General features: G+C 44.1%; 1 long non-coding RNA gene across 1 annotated transcript; it reads left to right on the forward strand.

The window, feature by feature from the left end:
- The first annotated feature begins 10,402 nt into the window (after window positions 1-10,402).
- LOC116794330 lies at window positions 10,403-17,825 on the forward strand. The gene is made up of 3 exons (XR_004359757.1): window positions 10,403-10,565; window positions 16,717-16,858; window positions 17,537-17,825. It is a non-coding gene; the product is annotated as an uncharacterized LOC116794330 (long non-coding RNA).
- The last annotated feature ends 880 nt before the right edge of the window (window positions 17,826-18,705 follow it).

The raw sequence follows: 18,705 nt of genomic DNA on the forward strand, positions 1-18,705 counted from the left end.
AGGGACTTGAGGGAGATCCTTCTGTCAGAACTCCACAGTTCAAGTCACAACACATGAAAAGAGATGTTGGGACTTGAATTTCTTGAATTTTTCTGGGGAAAAAAAGAAAAAAAAAGAAATTCTCCACCTTCTTTCTGAGGCACCATCAGCGAATCATTGCTAATGACAGATTTGATGTAATGACAGATTTAAAGTGAAACAAAGCAAGAAAATGGTGATAAAGGCACTTAAATCCCAGTTTTCAGGGAGTTTTACACATGTATAATTAGGCAGTTAATTGATTTGCTCATCAGGGTCATCACCAGGGTCTTCACATCATTTGGTCTCCCAGGGTTCTGAGTGATCAAACCACAGGAGAAGGGAATTATTTTTGGGGACACAAACCCATTAGGATTAATTTTGAGGCATCTCATAGACTGAAACTGCTTCTAAAGAGCAATAAATGTCTTTTTTTCTGAGCAGATTAAACCCAAGGACAGAAAATGGTCACACACACTGTTATAAATAAATATATTCAAACCACAGCAAATGAGATTATTGGTCTTGTTAAACTACTGGGTTCAGTGTTGGTGCCCATAATATTCCTGGCCTAATAAATAATCAGGATTTATTAATATCTTTACCTGTTTTATCTCTCTTCTCAATAAATCTGTTCCCTAGACCTGACTACTGGTTACTTTGATGTCCCAAAATCTGAGGGCATGGAATATTCCAAATTCCCAATTTCAAGTTCTCCACTGTGTCCATAGTATTCTGGGCTAACAAATAACCAGGATTTATTAATAAATAACCAGGATTTATTAATGTATTTACCTGGTTTATCTCTCTTCTCAGTAAATCTGTTCCTCAGAGTTGATAGTTGTGATGTCCCAAAGTCTGAGGATATGGAATATTCCAAATTCCCAATTTCAAGTTCTCCAGGGAACTGTATCCATAATATACCTGGTCTAATAAAAGAACAGGATTTATTAATGTATTTACCTGGTTTATCTCTCTTCTCAACAAATCTGGGTCTCAGAGTTGACTACTTCGATGTCCCAAAATCTGAGGATATGGAATATTCCAAATTCTCAATTCCAAATCCTCCATGGTGTCCATAATATTCCTGGGCTAATAACTAACAGGATTTATTAATATATTTACCTATTTTATCTCTCTTCTCAATAAATCTGTTCCCTAGACCTGACTACTGGTTTCTTTGATGTCCCAAAGTCTGAGGACATGGAATATTCCAAATTCCCAATTTCAAGTTCTCCATGGTGTCCATAATATTCCTGGGCTAATAACGAACAGGATTAATAAATATATTACCTGTTTTATCTCTCTTCTCAATAAATCTCTGCCTCAGACCTGACTACTGGTTACTTCCTTGAAAAAAATTAAAGATGGGAGGAATTTGGCTCCAAGATTTGGTTGTAAAGGTTTCATTGTATTTTAAATCCAGAGCCTCCTGACAACTGGTAGCCTGGAATTCACCCTTGGTTTCCTGGCATGTTGAAGTTGATAAAATTATTTTCTTATAATTCTAAACGAGTCTTGGACCAGTCTGTGTTGATTGGATGTCTCTGTGATTCCCTAAATCCAGGCATCTGCTAAGTAGCCATGGAATATAGAAAATTATGGAGCAATTTTGATCAGGACAAGACGAGAAAAGTGGCTGGTGCAGACAAAGTGTTGAGGATTCCTGAGTAACCCACTTTTTAATTATTATTACAGGGCAGGACCTGAGGATGTGCTCCATGTAAACACCAGAGGGTGGAGGTTTCTGCTGATGGAGAGAAGAGGGATCTCAGGATGGGAATCAGTCATGAGGCCACCAAGGTGATCAGAGGGATGGAGCAGCTCCGCTGGGAGGAAAGGCTGGGAGAGTTGGGAATGTTCAGCCTGGAGAAGAGAAGCTTTTGGAAGGGAACTGATTGTGGCCTTCCAGGACCTGAAGGAGCTACAGGAAAGATGGAGAGAGACTGTTTATAAGGGCCTGGAGGGACAGGACACAGGGAATGGCTCCACTCTGGAAAAGTGGACATTTAGATGGAATATTGGGAAGGAGTTCTCGGCTATGAGGGGGGGAGGTCCTGGCACATTTCCCAGAGAATCTGTGGCTACCCCTGGATCCCTGGAAGTGTCCAAGGCCAGGTTGGAGCAACCTGGGCTAGTGGAAGGTGTCCCTGCCCATGGTAGGGGGTGGGACTGGATGATCTTTAAGGTCCCTTCCAACCCAAACCATTCAGGAATTCTATGATATTTTTTTATCAGTGAGTACTGATAAACAACTGGATAAAATATCTGAAGTGTGAGGAATGTGCATGTCCAAGTGGATAATTTCCCATCAACCCACTAGAAGCTCCATCATTATATTTTTTTAAACAAGTTACCCTTTGCTGGTTTTCCCTCTCCTTCCCCCTCTGTCCCAACCCCATCTTGTCTCCTGCCTTAATGAAATGATTGGAGGGTCTGAGTAAACTCCTGATCAGCAAAGACACACTTTGAGAGAACAACCATTGCAATTAGAAATAAATAGGGTTTTCAGGAGCCAGCTGCCACAAACTGAGCTGGGCCAGAGATAACAAACTGTTATTGTGAGCCACGACCTTGTGTGGTGTCTCCTTCCTCGGGAGATCTTCCAGAGATGTTGGTTCTTGTTCTCCCTCCCTCTGGCTGAGCAGAGCAGCAGCCTTTGGGGCTGTGTGTGACAGACAGGCATGAGATGCTCTGGCAGGAGGCATCCAGGCAGTGGGATAAACGAGCCAAAGAATTCCAAGCCACAGGCTCTCCCATTCCTCCCCACTGGATTATGACACCAGCCAGAAGAGGGATGCAGATGAAATGAGAGAACGCGGATTCCGTGCCCAGAGACACATCCAAAGAGACATCTTGGTTTTGGGAAGGCTTGGGCCACCACAGGGGGCCCAGAGGGGTAGGGAGGGAAGGAGAAGAAGGAAAAATAGAGGATTCTGAAGGCCATTGCCTAATGGTGGTGGTGGTTGGCTGCTCCAAGGCCACCCACACGGGGTAAGGGACATTCGGGAATGAGCCGGCGAACACCCCGGGGCCTGGGGAGGCAGCGAACAGGAGCCTCTCTCTTCAAACAAGAGCCTCTGTCTTCAAACAGGAACCTCTCTCTTCAAACAGGAGCCTCTCTCTTCATCAGAGGAGTCTTTTAAAACCAGAGCCCTGGAGGGGGACTGGGAGGGTGGGGGGTGCTCACAGAAACACAACAGCGGCGAGGAAACGGGAGGTCTCACGAGGTGGTCGCCGCTCCCTCACACGGGGGTTTGTTCTCGGTTTGGGGGGAATGACTCAGGCTCACCCTTTTAATTCTTTGGACATAAAACTCAGCATGAGGCAGCCCGGGCCACCTAGAGAAGCTGATGTTGTTCTTAGTGAGGTGAGTTACCTCACCCTGAGCCGAGAGGTGGGAAAAAATCCCAGCACCTCACCCTCCACCAACCCTCTGCATCTCCAAATGGTCCCTGCAGCCCATAAGAGCTGCAGAAAAAAAACATCTGAAAGCTCTCCGAGCTGAAGGAGCCTCACGAGGCTTTCTGAGAGTAATAAAACTACTTCTTCCTAATCCCTGTTTTTCTTCCTTATTTTTCTTTCTTTTTCTTTTTTTTTTTTTTAACTTGCTAATAACGCTGAGAAATGATAGGCACAAGTCCAGGTCACGTTCAGTTGATTGGGAACTGATTTTTCAAATTCCAAAAGGAATGGAAATTTAATTGTGATTCCTCATACAGCACTGATTTTATCAGAAAGGATTTTCCCCCGTGTCGTTCCGCAGAATAATTTCTTTTTTCAATGAAACTTCGAAGAATTTTCGGAGTAATACTAAATTAGTTTCAGTTTTCACAAAGGAAGAGATGACCTGGATAAAGGCGTTGTCTCCAAGTTAAAATCTGGTCAAGTTTGATGATGATAACGAAGAAAAATTTGAAATGTTTTTGGTTCACAGCCTGAATTTTCTTATTTAACTTTGAAATAGTGACCTTTCAGTGCCATGGCTGACTACACAGATTTCTCTCTGTTCAACAGCGCCCCAACTCTTGTTTTGAGTTAGGACTCAAAGCCTGAAGGGCTTTGCAATCAAAATAATTGAGAAGGAATAATTATCCCCCCCCTTTTGCAGGAGCCGAGGCACAAACACGAATGTGTTTGCCCAGGAATCATTGGCACACCTGGGAAGTGGCTGACCTCTGGGTAAGGACATTTCCTTCCCCTAAAAAAAACATACCTGGGACCTGTGAAAATGCAACTGGAAGTCACCAGCCCCGTTTCTTGTGAGCTCACCGAAGACAGAAGCTCTGAGAAATTCCAGAAATTCGAACAGAAATTTTGATTTGGTTTAATAATTTTTATTTTTCAATTTTTCTTCCTTTTTTTTTTTTTTTTTATGATTTTTTTCCCCCCCTCAGCTTTACACAACCTCGGAGATTTCGCTCTGCCAAGTTTCACACAGCTCTGCTTCATTCCTTCCCAAGTCTTCTGACTCGGAGTCAGGTCCTAAAAATTCTTCCCTCCTGAAGGCTTCCCACTTCCAAGGGCCAGCAATGCAGCTCCATTTGCTGATGAGATTTGACTAATCCCCCTCTAATGAGGAAGTGGAACAGCTGAGATGAAAGGCTGAGCCCTCACTGTGCAAAGGGATGAACTAATAAGCCAAGCTCAGCTCAGATGGAGATCCGGGCATTCCCGGAGGGAGCTGGAACCAAACTGACTTTGGTGTTTTTGATCAAAACGATGCCAAAAAAAAACCAATGCCACCCCAACCCTTGAAGGGTCCAAAATCTGAAGCAAAAAGTCAAAATCGAAATTAAAAAGTCAACAATGCTACCACCTGTCTGTTCATTCGTGATATTATTGGTTATTTGGTGGCAAAAAATGACCAATCTCACCCCAAATTTCAGTTGGGACACATTTACCTGTTTGCAGTGGACAGCAAACATCTGGGCAGTGCATTCCTGATGGGAAGAATTCTATGTCAGTATTTAAAACTGCACAGAGAGTTGGGATCATGAGAGGCAGGAATGTAATAAGGTGAATATGGACTGCAGTGAGTTTGGGGTAAACCCTAAACGGGCGAGATTTATTATCCCCAAGAAGTGAATTGGGAGAAAAATTGACACATTAGCAAGAGAAATTTAAAACCATCCCCGAACCACCCAGCAGAGAACATGCTGTACATCCCTGGTTAACACAGAGAAATCCTTCGGAGTGGCATTTTCCAGCCTCTGGAATGGAAGGAGAATATTTTGCTGTTTATGTTCCAGACCTTATAATGACGGTTGTGTCCTCGCAGAGTAAAAGGCAGACTTCACCCCTAGGAATTTCCTCTCTCAGTCAACAATTCAATACAATTTTTAAGCATGAATTTTCCTCTCTGTGCTGTGCCTAAATCTGGCCCTGTTAAAGAAACTATGCAGACACAAGGAGAACTTGATGAGGGTTTAATGCTCTCTTAAGTGGTTTGGGGGATCGGGACTTAAAGTGGGGTTACTCTTCAATTAGTGAGGGAAGGAGAGTGGGAACCCAAGGCACAGAGGGTTTGGAGGAGTGATGTCTGAGATGCCAGGGATGACACGAAGGGGAACAAATGGAATTTGCTGCAAAGCCAATTCCACAATTGACTGACAGTCAAAAAGGCAGTTTGAAGGATGTTTTAGCAAGTTCCTACCAATTAGGTGGAAAACCTTGACGTGCTATTTTGTGATTTTGGTGTTTGGATCTGTACAGGCAGATGGATCCATGGAAAATTCCATTGGTTAAGACCCTCATTTTCCTCTCAGAGTGAATTACTGGTTGCAGATCACTGTTCCTGTGACAGTGAGTGAGCCAGGAGCTTCTCCCAGGAATGTAAATTAAAGTGCTGAGCTGCGCTGTCCTGGATATGGAAAGGGTTCCCAATTCAGCTGTCCAGGACAGGTATTTAATGGTATTTAAGATCACAAAATCATAGAATCAAAGAAGGATTTGGGTTGAAAGGGACCTTAAAGCTCTTGTTACAACCTCTTTGTCATGGGCAGGGTCACCTTCCAGGTTGCTCCAAGCCTCGTCCAACCCAATCTTGGACATTTCCAGGGATGGAGCAACCACAGCTTCTCTGGGAAACCTGTGCCAGGGCCTCACCAACCTCTTAGTAAAGATTTCTTCCTAATATCTAATCTAAACTTACTCTCTGTCAGTTTGAAGCCATTCCCCTTTGTCCTGTCACCAGGTGCTCATGCAAAAAAGTCCCTCTCTGTGTTTCTGGGTCCCTTCAGGTACTGAGGGCCACAATGAGGTCACCCCAAAGCTTTCTCTTCTCCAGAGAAACATCCCACCATGAGCCAGCAGTGTGCTCAGGTGGCCAAGAAGGCCAATGGCATTATGGCTTCTATCCAAAATAACGTGGTCACAGGAGCAGGGCAGGGATTGTCCCCTGTGCTGGGCACTGCTGAGGCCACACCTCGAATCCTGGGGGCAGTTTTGGGCCCCTCAAATCAGGAGGGACACTGGGGGGCTGGAGCATGTGCAGGGAAGGGAATAGAGCTGGGAAAGGGGCTGGAGCACCAGGAGCAGCTGAGGGAGCTGGGGGTCTCAGCCTGGAGGAAAGGAGGCTCAGGAGGGACCTTCTGGCTCGGCAACTCCCTGACAGGACTGGGGAGAAGGGTGGAATCAGTCTCTTCTCCCAGGGAACAAGGGACAGGAGGAGAGGGAATGGCCTGAAGTTGCTTCAGTGGAGGTTTAGAATGGATATCCGAGAAAATTTCTTCATGGAAAGGTTTGTCAGTCATTGGAACAAACTGCCCAGGGAACTGGTGGATTCACCACTCCTGGAAGTGTTCAAAAAACACGTGGATGTGGCACTTGGGGACACAGTTTAATGGTGAACATGGTGGGTGGTGTCTGACTTGATCTCAAAGGCCTTTTCCAACTTTAATGATTCTGTGACTCTGAACAACAGTAGCTGGAGAAACTGGAAGAGCTGAGGAGGGGAACTAATAAACTCCTGGGAAGTGAGGTGGGAAAAACTGGGCAAAACTGGTTCTACAAAGAGCAGAGAATGTCCTAATGATGGTGGGGCACCAGCACTGCCTAGGATCATTTGGATCCTCCAAGCTGATAAAGAGATGTTGTGTTACTTCACAGTCATCCCCTGCTCCTCCAGCATTTCCAAGGGAGCTCTCTGATCTCATCCCAGCTAAAATAGGTCTTTGGCACGTGTTCCAAAGCCTTGATTCCACCCCAGCCTGACACTTGGAGCCACACACCACGAAGGGAAGCAACATCACCAAGCACAGCCAGCTGGGTGCTGTCAGGGACAGCCAAAACTGCAAACTGCAGAGGGAGAACCACAACCCCATGTCAGGCCAAGAGGAAAACCTGCTCTCTGAATTCATATCCTCCACTGACAGGATTAATCAGGCTGACATTGGGCTTGTGTGTGAGGAGAGGGCACGCAGCAAACCGCTTTTACTCAAATAAATCTCCTTAAAAAGTTCTCACAAGTGATGCCCACAGACTTTCCAAAGCCCCAATAAGATGTGTGAGCCTCTCTCAAGCAGTTCCTGTTTCAAATGCCCCCCAAATTCCACCTGTGGCCGTTGCATCAGCCTTTGCCAAGGTTTGCCAGAGGACTCTGTGTTGGGCACAGCTGGCCAGGTTTGCCCTGAGCTTTGCCAGCCAGCTGTGCCTGGGTGTTTGGAGTCAGGCTACGGAAGGGAAGCAGCTTTCCAGGGCTCTGGAAAGAACAGTTTTATGTGGAAAGTGCATTCCCCCTGTGCAATGGTTCACTGAAGTCCTTTCCTGCTGGTGTGAACGCACACAGTGCCCACCAAGGGGCTCAAGAGGGAGCCCAGATCCACCACGTGGTGTGCAGCTCTCAGGGAAAAAACAGGCTGGAGAAGTCAAATTGTTGTTCCCAAGGATCAAGTTGATTTTCCCAGGGAATTCCCAAAAGGGTTTGAAGAAAGTGTGCAGGTGCTGATAGAGGGAAGTGTTTGCTCCTCATGGGGATGTTTGTGAAAAGGAATCACAGAATCATGGAATGGTTTGGGTTGGAAGGGACCTTAAGGACCATCTTGTTCCAACCTCCATGGGCAGGGACACTTTCCAGTATCCCAAGTTGCTCCAAGCCCTGTCCAACCTGGCCCTGGATGATTCCAGGGATCCAGGGGCAGCCACAGCTTCTCTGGGCAGCCTGTACCAGGGCCTCCCCACCCTCACAGGGAAGATTTTGCTCCTAATATCCAACCTAAACAAATCCCCTTTCAATTTAAAGCCATTCCCCCCCGTCCCATCACTACATGTACTTACAAAAAGCTCCTCTCCATCTTTTTTATAAGTTCCTTTGAAGTCCTGAAAGGTCCTGGAGCTTTTTCCAGTCTGAACAACCCCGAAACTCCCAACCTTTCCTCACAGGTGAGGTGATCCATCCCTCTGCTCATCCTCAATCCTCAGGATCCCTGCCTGAGCCTGGATTCAGGTTGCAGATTGAGACAGAAAATGTGGGTGTCTGCAAGCAGGTGTGAGGTCTAGAAAATTCTTACTTCAGTTTTATAAGTTATCCAGAAGTTCTTCCAGTTGCCCACTCCCAGGTGTGTTATGCCCTTGGAGTCGACAGGAATTCTGGACAGGCAGAGATTTCCTAAAGATCCTGTGATACATTTCACAGCATAATTCAGATGTCCCAACTATGCCAGAGTTTCTCAAATGGCTTATTTGTCCAGGTAAACATCTCCCAGACTTCATCTCTGTGGGCTCTTCCAAGATCTTGGACAGGATAAATGAGATTTTCCTAAAATCTCAGTGTTTTTTCAGGGGGCATCCAAAATGTAAAAATAGAAGTGTGGTTGTGACACAGGACTTGTGGTGGTCTTGTACTCTTGGGGACTGAAACATTAAACAAATACCCTGAAAATGTGGGATAGAACCTTCAGTGATAAGGATGGAAGTTACAAAAGATGCTTCACTTGTGGGAATCTAAGGGAGGATTCAGTTTGCAGACAGGAATTGAGGCTCAATTCGAGTAAAATCACGGATGTTTGCAGCCCTTTGGGACCCAAAATGCATCTGAGGACGCTGCAGGAAGTTGTCAGAGGAGGCACAGAGTGTGGAAAGCCTCCAAAAATAAAACATCAATGAATTTCTTTCACCATACAAACATTAAAAGCAAGAAATCAGAAAAAGCACTACAAATGTTCTTCACAAACAATGCAGAGGGGTTTTTATAAGGTAGTTCAGCGCATTAAGACCTGACTGGAGAAATCCTGGAGAAATTCTAGACCAACTGAGCTCTCAATCCCGATTTTCCAGTGAAATCCTGAAAGCAGAAGGACTTAAGAACCCCCAAAGCCCTTAAAGTAAAAATAATGGGGATGGATTTTATCCCCAAATGTCTGAGATTCCCTGTCTCCCAGAGCAACCCTGCTTTTGTGTCTGAGCTCAGAAGGGGCCGGGCCAAGGAGGGACTCAGATCTGCCACTTGCAGCCGTCCCCAGGGCTCCCAGTTTGTACTGGATAAAAATGGGAATGCCTGCATTGAATCCACGCTGGAACAGATGGATTGCCTTCAAACACAGGGATGGTTCTGGAATGCTGGCTGGTGCTGGATTGCCCAAACAGGGAGTCTCCTGAGGCACAGTTTTGGCGTAATTTCCCCCATCTACCTGCGGGAGAAAGATGTTTCCACACAGTTAGTGATGATCCTGGATTCCTTGCAATGAGGCACCCTCAGATTCCCATGGAACACCTAATTGTCCTTTATTTTTCCATCCTAATATTGCTACAATTCCTTTTGATGTTTCTGAGCTGTCACCTTTGTCTGTGGAGGTGACTGTTCCCCCTCTGCCCTGCTCAGGTGAGACCCCACCTGCAGAGCTGCCTCCAGCTCTGGGGTCCCCAAAATCAGAAGGACGTGGAGCTGCTGGAGAGGGTCCAGAGGAGGCCCCGGAGCTGCTGCCAGGGCTGGAGCCCCTCTGCTCTGGAGCCAGGCTGGGAGAGCTGGGGGGGTTCCCCTGGAGAAGAGAAGGATCCAGGGAGACTCCAGAGCCCCTTGCAGGGCCTAAAGGGGCTCCAGGAGAGCTGGAGAGGGACTGGGGACAAGGTATGGAGGGACAGGACACAGGGAATGGATTCCCAGTACCAGAGGGTAGGATGAGATGGAATATTAGAAAGGAATTCTTGTCTGTGAGGGTGGGGAGGGACTGGAATGGACTTCCCAGAGAAGCTGTGGCTGCCCCTGGATCCCTGGAAGTGTCCAAGGCCAGGTTGGACGGGGCTTGGAGCAACCTGGGCTAGTGAAAGGTGTCCCTGCCCATGGAACTGGATGATCTCTAAGGTCCCTTCCAACCCAAACCACTCTGGAATTCTGTGATTGTGATGTGAGGGGTTGTTCTTTCCCTTTATCCATTTGAGGAGGGCCTCCTACCAGATGTAGAGCTCTGATGGTACCAGCCTGTCACACACATTCCTACCTTCATCACATTTGGAAGACACTCAGGACAATCTCATGGAAAAATTAAGAAGCAACCACACAAGGGGAATATCTCCTACAGGAGCAGCTCCAACTGATGTTGCTAAAGAGGGTATGTCCTACTAATACATAAAATTGTCTCAAAATTAAGTATTTTCCAGCCTGAAAGACAACTTTTACCACCAAAACTTCTCCTTTTCCAGTTCAAAAAGACAGTTTTTACCACCAAAACCTCTCATTCTGCGAGAGGTCTCTGGATTTTGATAATATTTTGGCACAAAAGGCCATTTTGAACCATCAGAATTTCCTGCTGGATGGTCCTATTTATTTATTTATTTTTTAGCAACACGGTTACCCTTGTTTTGGGCATCCCTTTTGTGAAATTTTGCCCTTTGCCTTTTTGTTTTTCGACAGAATTCTCTAGGAAAGATCACAAGTTCCATAGAATCACCGAGATATAAGGCTTTAAAAAAAAAAAAAAAGACATCAAGCATTTTAAGGCTTGCAATAAAATTTCCAGGTTTGGCAATCCAGACAAAGTCATAATTTCCTTATGGCTCATTTTTAACCTTTTCTTTGAGTCACAAGAAATGTTACTGCATTTTTTTTCTTTTACGTCTGGTTTTATGTTATAGGAATAATCCGAGTATTCCAGTCTTTGTGGAATACATTGATTAATCTGGCTGCATTCTTTCACCTTGGGGATTGACTCATCCTGGTTTTTCCTGACTCCCATAATGCCTGATCCGTGACATTTAGATCTCTTGTGTCATAGCAGCCTGGAGTTGTATTTTATGGGCCCCTTTTCGCTGCGTTCACGTTTGTTGTTGCACCCTTGGGCACTGCAGAGCTCCAACTCAGAGCAAGGGTGGAAAAAAAAATCACACGTAATCCCTTATTCTGTTCTTTAAATTGGGTCATTCTTGAGACCCTCAACTGCCTCTGACACCATCTGGCCCTAAAAACCAAAGCATAAACCATGAAAACACTCTGCCCCTGGATTTATCTCAATCCCTGAGATGAATTAATTCATGCCTCTAAAATTTAAAAGAATGTATTCAATTTGTAGTTATTCCAATTTAATGAGTTCTGGGTAAAGATAGATGCCTCTGGAATATAATTCTGTGTATTTCAGGATTATTTAAGGGAGCTGGGATGAGATTTTTGTCCCTGATTGTGGCCCCTTCCAGGACCTGAAGGAGACACGAGAGATGGAGAGAGATTATTGAAGGTTTGGAGGGACAGGGCAAGGGGGAATGGCTTCAAACTGAGAAAATGGAGATTTAAATGGTATATTGGGAAGGAATTCCTGGCTGGGAGGGTGGGGAGGCCCTGGCACAGGTTGCCCAGAGAAACTGTGGCTGCCCCTGGATCCCTGGAAGTGTCCAAGGCCAGGTTGGAGCAACCTGGGATGATGGAAGCTGTCCCTGCCCGTGGCAGGGGGTGGGATGGGATGACCTTTAAGATCCCTTCTAATCAGGCCATTCCAGGATTCCATGAGAATATTCTGTAAATCAAAGCCTCTCCCGTGTATCCAATCCCAGTAAAACCTCTCTCCAATCCCACCCTTAAGGCAAGAGAAGCAAAGAAGGGAATGAATTTTCCCAGTTTGCTGATCAAAGCCATTTACACCTTGGAATAGGCCAGAAATCCCTGACTTTCATCCCTGCACACTTCAATTTTCCCATATATGTGTGCACTGAGTTCAAGGGGTCACCGTGCTGCTCCTCTTTTCTAGAGGAAATCTCCAGTCTGGAATTAAATCAGAATTTATCTTAAGGTTAAATTCCTGTAGCACAGGTACAAGCTACTGGCATGACCAAAGTGCATTTATAAACAGCAGAGAAACGTAAGGGTAATGTAAATAATTTTAATTTAAAAGCGTGAATAATTTTAGGCTGTGATTTATCTGATCCATTGTAAAGGCTTTTTTTTAGGATCACAGGAATTGTACCCTCAACTCCACTGAGGAGAAACCCTCCAGCAGCTCCCTCAAGTGTAAATATTGTCACTGTGGGGGTTTAGACTCATAAGAGACCTAAAAGATTAATTTTCTTCTCTTAGTCAATTTTTCCCATAATTACAACATTTTAAATTTATTTTTTTTTACCCCACGTCACGGGGTTCTAAAATATTCTTCTCCTTCAACTAGATCAGTGCCCAAATATATTTATAATTGTAAGAGCTCTTCAGTAAGATGTGTCCATTCTGCTCTGCCCCCTTCCAGATTGTAAATTCAGTGTATTCCCGTGAAAGAAGAATTCTGGCTCTGAACAGCAATTTTCAAGAAAAAATTTCTAGAAATTTATCAGTTTTAGAGATTATTTTGGTTGGTTTTTTTTTTTTTTTTTTTTTTTTTGGCCCCATTTCCCCTGGTTTTGTATTCTAAGCTGATTAAACCAAATGGTGTTATTATTCCAAAATGGTATTTTTGTTTTCCTGGCCATCTTTCTGTGCCCAGATATTTTTCAGGAATGAATTGTGCAAGGCCCAGCAGATTCCTGCTCTGCCTGCCTCTAAATGATGGATCTTTCTATGATTTAAAACCCTGGAACAAAAATGGCCAAGTAGGAAATGCCAGGAGAACGAAGGAGCTGAAAAGTGAAAGACTGAAACCTGCCTTTTCTTCTCCTGAATTATTTCCCAACGCTTCCTTCCCTCCTTTCCCATTCTGAATTGCCTTGCAGGAGCCTGTCTTTAGTGATTAGAGGTGAATTATAGGCCAATATCCCACAGAACATAATAAATTCCTGATGAATTTAGGCAAGATAACCTCCCACTTCTCGTGTTTAGACCTCCCTGTCTGAACTTTCAGCCTTAATGTCAGACTGGAAAGGATTATTTTGCTGTGTGAATTATCAATCAAAACGTTATCAATCAAAACATTATCTTGGTTATTAATTATCCTGAAATCCTCCTTTCACCTGGGAGTTATTCTCACTCCATTCTTTTTGTGGATCCACCAGATGGGCTTGGCATGAAGCAAACTCAATGTTTTTTTTTTAAGCTGATTTATCTGATCGACTTCCCCAGAGGATCCCAGGTCACCTGTGCCTTCTCCCAAGTGGTTTAATCCTTGGAATTATCTTTCCCTAAGGAGACAATTCCTCCCTATCCTTACAAATAACCCACTAGTCAGGTATCCAAACTAAAACACTGACAACAAATTTGGAAAATTACGATCCACTGGAGCAACTCTCAGCACTGATTAGTTCATATTTATGAGTGAGGTTTGCAGGAATTATTGCTCCAGTAGGGAACCCAAAAAACCCAGGAATATCATGGGCAGATGGATCATTTTTATGGCTTTGTGGGGGACCTTTTCACAGAGCTTTGCAGCAATTTAGGCCTTTTATTCCTCCACAGCATCCATTTCACCTTGTAAATCTTGTTGCAGATCAAGCTTGTGAGCGTGGAAGTGGCCACACACAGTAAAATCTGGAAGCCAAGGAACAGCTGAAATTCAGCATATAATTTAAAGATAGATAGATATATATAAAATATAGATTCCCTTCATATTTCAAAGAAAAAAATGAAAGGGATCTGTTGCCTGTTTTTGCTGTGATTTCCTGGGAATTTATAATCTGCCAAAATACTCAGGAATTGAGGCACCACAGAAGAAAAAAAAATCCAAACTGAAGATGCTGGAAGTTGTTTATAAATTTATATTATAACTGTGACATGAAGAAGGAGCAGATGTGAAACAAAACCCCCCAGCATTTTCAGTGAAATGTTGTAAAAACTATCCAAAGTTTTCAAAGAGAAAAGGCAGTTTTACAATGAAGTTTAAAATAATCTTTTGAGGGTAACAACGGGAACCTTTTAATTTCAATTTTGAAATTATTGATAAGTAGAGTAAGGAGGTAGAGTAGACAAATGAGTTGTTTGCCCAGTGAGCTCTAATTGGAAGTAATTAGTTAGCACAGCATCTGTTTTCTTAGGGAAAGGCTCCTTTGATATCCATAGGGATTAAGGAAAACATGATTTCACTGTTATTTTGGCATTAATCCGGGAAAGAAACCTGAGTGGAGACTGAACATCAACGGGTGCATCAATGATGGGCTTGGAATGTAAGGATCTTAATGGCCTTAAGCTCAAGGAGGGGGATTTAGATGGGATATTGGGAAGGAATTCCTGGTTGGGAGGGTGGGGAGGCCCTGGTACAGGTTGCCCAGAGAAGCTGTGGCTGCCCCTGGATCCCTGGAAGTGTCCAAGGTCAGCTTGGAGCAACCTGGGTTAGTGGAAGGTGTCCCTGCCCATGATAAGGATTGGAAACAGGTGATCTTTAAGGTCCCTTCCAACCCCAACCATTCCAGGATTCCAAGCTGGGATAGTGGAAGGTGTCCCTGCCCATGGCAGGGGCTTGGAATTGGATGATCTTTAAGATTCCTTCCAACTCAACCCAATCCATGATTCCATGACCCTGGAGTCTTTATCTCTGCCAAGATCTGATCCCTTTCATTGATCCCAGGCATCTTCACCTGAAAATTGAATCCTGTCCTTAATTATATCCAAATTAAGCATTGAGTTTAAAATAAAGCTACTGAGCTGGTCTTATAAAGAATATTTATTCTAGGTAGGAGTGTCTAAGCTGGAGATGTGAAATAACTCCCAAAAATGGGGTTATGTTGATTATATATTGACTGGATTGAGGTGTCCTGGATGAGCAGTTTCTACTTTATTTATTATTTATAGTTTGATTTTCAGCTCCTTATGTGACTCTGACTTCTCTACTCAATGTTCTTTAGTGCCTCCCCCTGAATGGGAACCAAAAAGGTGTTTAAATATCTTGGAGTGTTTCCCCCTTGACTTCTTTTTTCCTAAAAGGGCATGACATTATCCACTCACCATTCACTCTCACCATGGAAATTGCAGAGGGATGGGATCATTTTCGTGCCATTCCCAAATTCTTCCGTTTATGGTTTTCTCAGTGAGTTCGTCATCGAATTCTTCAGTCTCACGAAGGCAAGAGGTGAACAAGGGGTGGAAAAGAAGAGAGGGAGAAAAGTGACTCTCAGAAAGAAAGTACAAACCTCAGTCCTTCAGAATTTCCAAAATGAAAGTTATCAATGAGATTAATTATATTTATTGTTTGGGTTTGGGGATTTTTTTTTTAGGTGTTTTATTTTTATTTTTAAGTTCTTTAGTTCAAATTCATTTTTTCATCACTAATCATAAATTGCCATAAATGGGACCATGGAATGAAAATCCTCCTGAGCTTCTCTCTCCTTTAATTTCTTGCACTAAATCATGAGGTTGTCACTGTCTGTTGGTGACATGAACCCAAGTCCTCCTGATTTTCAGGAGGAATAAGGGACTAAAGGCTGGTTTATGGTCACATATCAGGCACCAACTCAGACCTAGTGCCCTTTGTGGCTTCTAAATTCAGGAAAACATGGAAGAACTGAAAGCTGCACACCTTGATTATTCTTAATTTCAAGATATTCCCTTAATTCCACCTGTTTAATGCAGGGATTTTGCCTGGTTGAGTGGGAATTCAGGTGGAGAGGTCTAGAGCCTGAATCAGCCAACCCAACCTCTCCTTAAAATTGATGGAGAAAAATACTTCTAAATACTTCTAAAAGTACTTCTAAAAATACTTCTAAATATTCTAAAACACTTCTAAATATACTTTAGAAATACTTTTAAGAGAAATTCTTCCTGAAAGGAACAAAAAAATGTAGAAGAGCATCTTGACACGAGAACCACCAGGGCAGAAAGGGAACGTGCCAAAGCATTCCTGCCTGTTTCCTAAGGAAAAGCTGGGAATGTTGCCAGCCATTGGCTTTAAAAAAAATGGGCAAAGTGCTTTTTAAAGTGCTCTGACTTGTCTGATCCCAGTTCCTATCGCTGCAATAATTCCCCTCACAAGAAACGGCGGAGAAAGTCCTAAAGTGACCTGGAGCTGAGACAGATCTTTGAAAAGAAACAAATGTTGACCTGGCAGAAAATGTCATACGTTTTATGGTGTTTTCAGGCAACTTCCCAGCTGTTTGGGTTTGCTTTCATGCCACCTCTTCCACTGGGAAAGGTGGGAGCAGGCTGGATAAAAGACCCTCAACGTGGTTCTGCCCCGGTTGTGTTTGTGTTTCCAAGGGTGGAACAGCAAAACTAAAATGCTGAGTGAGCTTTGCTCTGCTTATCATTTAAATTGCTCCTCTAATCCCAGTTAATCAATTCGTTGATAGGCACGAAGGGGGAACTTTTGCCTTTAAGGCTGAGAAGCTCTTTGATGGCTTTTTTTTTTCTGTCTCTCACCAAAGCTCTGGGAGGGATAAAAGGTCTGAAATGTCCAAGGCACACCACAAACTTCCTCTGGGAATGAAGTCACAGCAAGATGGGACTTTTTCTCTTGAGAAGTGTCATTAATTTTATAACCTAAGCACTCATCAGCCTTTGTTTTGGGTAGGTATCAAACCACCCGAGGCTTTTACATTTTTGGAATTTCCCAGTTCGGTGCTGGAGGATGTTTTCAGGATGACAGGTCTGGCACCTCTTTGAAGTGAGGGATGGGCCTGAGAACTCTTGGTCTTCTTTCCTCGGGATGTGGCAGATTTAGGCAGATTCCTGCTGTAACAGGAGGTTCCAATCCAACAATTTTGAGCTTCTTTTTCTCACTCTTGAGAGCTGGAGACTCACAAATTAAAATAAATGGCTTTAAACTTAAAGAGGGGAGGTTTAGATGGGATATTGGGAAGGAATTCTTGGCTGGGAGGGTGGGGAGGGGCTGGAATGGATTTCCCAGAGAAGCTGTGGCTGCTCCATCCCTGGAAGTGTCCAAGGCCAGGTTGGAGGGGCTTGGAGCAACCTGGGAGAGTGGAACGTGTCCCTGCCCATGGAAATAGATGATCTTTAAGGTTCCTTCCAACCCAAACCATTCTGGGATTCCACAATTCCATGAACCAAGATGACAAACCTAAGCAAATATTTCCCGTGGTGTAAATTGTCCCACAGAAGTTGTCATATCACATTTAAAAGACAGTCTTTTTCTACTTTTACAGTAGAATTTATACTTTCTAGTTATAGTTAGAATAGTTAGTTTACAGTTAGAATTTCCTACTTTTTTACTTTACATCTTGCAAGATACCATTGACAATTTCTCCAATTTATCCATCACAAACAACGTTGCTCCACATGAGTGTCCAAGCACCACCAGCCTTCAGGAAGCTTTACCTTCACAACATCTGCTCAGCTGTTGACCTGATTTCACAAGCAGGGAGGACAAACTCAGGAAGAAAAACGGAAAATTTCAAGTCTTCGATGAGATTCGTGGAAATTTTGGGAGCAGTAGCCAGAACTACTCATGACCATCAGGTTGAACAGCACAACAAACCTGGAGCTTCTGCTGAACACAGGGAATTCAGGATTATGCTCGGAAAGGATTGGGTGAGTGTTCATCTCTCCAATAGATGTGTCCTAATTCTGGTGAAGGATAAAACATTGATTTTCCCCTGTTATGAACTTGTCCTGTTTTATCCTGACAGGTTTTTGCTCTTCTCCCTCTCACCTGTTTTATGGGATATGACCTTCCTTGCTTTTGGCAGGTGAGCCTGAAACAGTGAGAAGATCTGGCTCGTCTTAACTCAAAGCCTTATTGAGGTGTTGTTGCTTAGACTGGAAAAATCTACCCAGGGACATCAAACAAAGTGTTTTCCAGACCAGTGTTCATCCTGTGCTCCCAGAAAATAAACACTCAGTGAAGTCAAATGCTAACTTCTGGTATCTGAGGGAGATGTTTTCCCTGATTTATGTGTCAGTGTTACTTTGCTGCAATGACATTCCAGGGGTCAATGGCCAAAGCCCTGGAAAACCATCTTCTGAAAGGCAGATCAAGGAACAGGAAATGGGAAATTCCAAAGCCTGAAATTCCAAACAGAAAGCCAGTCATTGCTTGCCACAGAATCCCAGAATGATTTGGGTTGGAAGAGACCCTAAAGATCATCCAGTGCCACCCCTGCCATGGGCAGGGACACCTTCCATAACCCAGGTTGCTCCAACCTGGCCTTGGACACTTCCAGAGATCCAGGGTCAGCCACAGCTTCTCTGGGCAACCTGTGCCAGGGCCTCCCCACCCTCCCAGCCAGGAATTCCTTCCCAATATCCCACCCATCCCTGCCCTCTGGCAAGGAGAAGCCATTCTCTGTGTCCTGTCCCTCCATCCCTTGTCCCCAGTCCCTCTCCAGCTCTCCTGGATCCCCTTTAGGCACTGGAAGAGGCTCTCAGCTCTCCCTGGAGCCTTTTCTTCTCCAGGT

Source organism: Chiroxiphia lanceolata, chromosome 1, assembly GCF_009829145.1.
Source record: "Chiroxiphia lanceolata isolate bChiLan1 chromosome 1, bChiLan1.pri, whole genome shotgun sequence".
Classification (NCBI taxonomy): domain Eukaryota; kingdom Metazoa; phylum Chordata; class Aves; order Passeriformes; family Pipridae; genus Chiroxiphia; species Chiroxiphia lanceolata.